Source organism: Salvelinus namaycush, unplaced genomic scaffold, assembly GCF_016432855.1.
Source record: "Salvelinus namaycush isolate Seneca unplaced genomic scaffold, SaNama_1.0 Scaffold339, whole genome shotgun sequence".
NCBI classification, from domain to species: domain Eukaryota; kingdom Metazoa; phylum Chordata; class Actinopteri; order Salmoniformes; family Salmonidae; genus Salvelinus; species Salvelinus namaycush.
In genome coordinates, this window is record NW_024060330.1 from 178,518 (window position 1) to 181,875 (window position 3,358).

Below are 3,358 nucleotides of genomic sequence, written 5' to 3' on the forward strand. Positions count from 1 at the left end.
GTGTGTGTGTGTGTGTGTGTGTGCGTGTATGTGCGTGCGTGCGAGCGTGTGTGTGTGTGTGTGACTATGAGAATGTTCTAGGGCCATGAAATATATCCTTCCCCACAACAACAGATTTCTTCTTAAAAGTGTATCTGTCTCTCTTGGTTTATACAGTTGAAGTCGGAAGTTGACATACACTTAGGCTGGGGTCATTAAAACTTGTTTTTCAACCACTTCACAAATTTCTTGTTAACAAACTATAGTTTTGGCAAGTCGGTTAGGACATCTACTTTGTGCATGACACAAGTAATTTTTCCAACAATTGTTTACAGACAGATTATTTCACTGTATCACAATTCCAGTGGGTCAGAAGTTTACATACACTAAGTTGACTGTGCCTTTAAACATCTTGGAAAATTACAGAAAATGATGTCATGGCTTTAGAAGCTTCTGATAGGCTAATTGACATCATTTGAGTCAATTGGAGGTGTACCTGTGGATGTATTTCAATGCCTACCTTTCAACTCAGTGCCTCTTTGCTTGACATCATTGGAAAATCTAAAGAAATCAGCCAAGACTTCAGAAAAACATTGTAGACCTCCACAAGTCTGGTTCATCCTTGGGAGCAATTTCCAAACTCCTGAAGGTACCACGTTCATCTGTACAAACAATAGTAAGCAAGTATAAACACCATGGGACCACGCAGCCGTCATACCGCTCAGGAAGGAGACGCGTTCTGTCTCCTAGAGATGAACGTACTTTGGTGTGAAAAGTGCAAATCAATCCCAGAACAACAGCAAAGGACCTTGTGAAGATGCTGGAGGAAACGGGTACAAAAGTATCTATATCCACAGTAAAACGAGTCCTATATCGACATAACCTGAAAGGCCGCTCAGCAAGGAAGAAGCCACTGCTCCAAAACCGCCATAAAAAAGCCAGACTACGGTTTGCAAATGCACATGGGGACAAATATCGTACTTTTTGGAGAAATGTCCTCTGGTCTGATGAAACAAAAATAGAACTGTTTGGCCATAAGGACCATTGTTATGTTTGGAGGAAAAAGGGGGAAGCTTGCAAGCCGAAGAACACCATCCCAACTGTGAAGCACGGGGGTGGCAGCATCATGTTGTGGGGGTGCTTTGCTGCAGGAGGGACTTGTGCACTTCACAAAATAGATGGCATCATGAGGCAGGAAAATTATGTGGATATATTGAAGCAACATCTCTAGACATCAATCAGGAAGTTAAAGCTTGGTCGCAAATGGGTCTTCCAAATGGACAATGACCCCAAGCATACTTCCAAAGTTGTGACAAAATGGCCTAAGGACAACAAAGTCAAGGTATTGGAGTGGCCTCACAAAGCCCTGACCTCAATCCTATAGAAAATCTGTGGGCATAACTGAAAAAGCGTGTGCGAGCGAGGAGGCCTACAAACCTGACTCATTTACACCAGCTCTGTCAGGAGGAATTCACCCAACGTATTGTGGGAAACTTGTGGAAGGCTACCCGAAACGTTTGACCCAAATGAAACAATTTAAAGGCAATGCTACCAAATACTAATTGAGTGTATGTAAACTTCTGACCCACTGGGAATGTGATGAAAGAAATAAAAGCTGAAATAAATCATTCTCTCTACTATTATTCTGACATTTCACAGTCTTAAAATAAAGTGGTGATCCTAACTGACCTAAGACAGGGAATTTTTACAAGGATTAAATGTCAGGAATTGTGAAAAACTGAGTTTAAATGTATTTGTCTAAGGTGTATGTAAACTTCTGACTTCAACTGTATATCTATCTAGTATTTAAAAAAATCATACTCACAATTTATTAAATCCTTCATTAAAGGGGCAATGGGCAGTAGAAACAATAACAAAGCATGTTCCCCGCCCCTGTTTTGGTAAAAAAAAAACTGAGGGATGGGGCTGGAGTAATGTAACCACTCTGAAATTCATAATTAACAGAGGTTTGAATGCCAGGTCTGACCGGTCATGATGTGGCCAGCAGGTGGCCTAGCAGTTAGAGCACTAGGCCAGTAACTAAGATGTTGCTAGTTCAAATCCCTGATCCAACAAGGTGAAAAATCTGCCCATCTACCCTAGAAACATTACTCTAATTGCTCCAGGGTTGCCGTTGGTAATGGTTGGCTGTGACCCCGCTCCCCCAGAAGGAGGAGTTGGGATAATGGCTGGCTGTGACCCCGCCCCCAGAAGGAGAAGTTGGGATAATGGCTGGCTGTGACCCCGCCCCCAGAAGGAGGAGTTGGGATACTGGCTGGATGTGACCCCGCCCCCAGAAGGAGGAGTTGGGATAATGGCTGGCTGTGACCCCGCTCCCTCAGAAGGAGGAGTTGGGATAATGGCTGGCTGTGACCCCGCCCCCAGAAGGAGGAGTTGGGATAATGGCTGGCTGTGACCCCGCCCCCAGAAGGAGGAGTTGGGATAATGGCTGGCTGTGACCCCGCCCCCAGAAGGAGGAGTTGGGATAATGGCTGGCTGTGACCCCGCAGGACTAATAAAAACTTGATATGATAATTTAACCATGTTTCGTTAGTGTTTGGTATATAGTGTTTGTTTATATTTACTTTGTTTACAAACATTGGAGTTAAACAAGCTTATATTTTGGGGGTTCTCATGGAGTGTGACAGTTGAACTAAGCTCATGAGGCATTTATAAGTTATATTCTGCAACAATCAATGGATATATATAATGAAGTTATAAGTTCAAAAAAAAATATGTAACAACTGCTGATTTCCCCTTTAATTCCCAAACGTTAGATTCTAAAATCATCCCTTAGTTCTAGAATTCTCTCCCAGCACATCATACCGTCTCACACAGCCTTCTCTGGAGGTACACCATTGGTCAGCAGTCACCTAAGTCACACACTCCCTAGGGCCCTTAACCAATAGGACGCTCTATCCCAGATGCTACCTGTCCGCACCATCTGTCTAGGACTGTATCCCAAATGGTAGCATATTCCCTATATAGTGCACTTCTTCCTCATATAATGCGCTGCTTGACCCGATGACCCTGGTCAAAAGTAGTGCACTATATAGGGAAAAGGGGGCGATTTGGGACGAAGCCCACACATTGTCCTGTCAGGTACTTGTAGTGTACTTGGTGGGTACTTAGGCTTCGTGCCACATGGTTAGATGTCATTTGGTCGATGGCAGAGGTACGCAGTGAGGTGGAGACTAGTTCTCCAGGTCTAGGAGCCCCACAGCCGGCAGATTACCCCCAGCTACCACACCCTGCTGCAGACCCGACGCTGCCTGTAGCAGAGCCCCAGCTACCTGGTGAAGAGCCCCTGAAGGTACCCGAGGACCCCCAGCCAGAGACACAGGCTGAGCCTGACACCTGTCCACTGCCACCCAGGAGG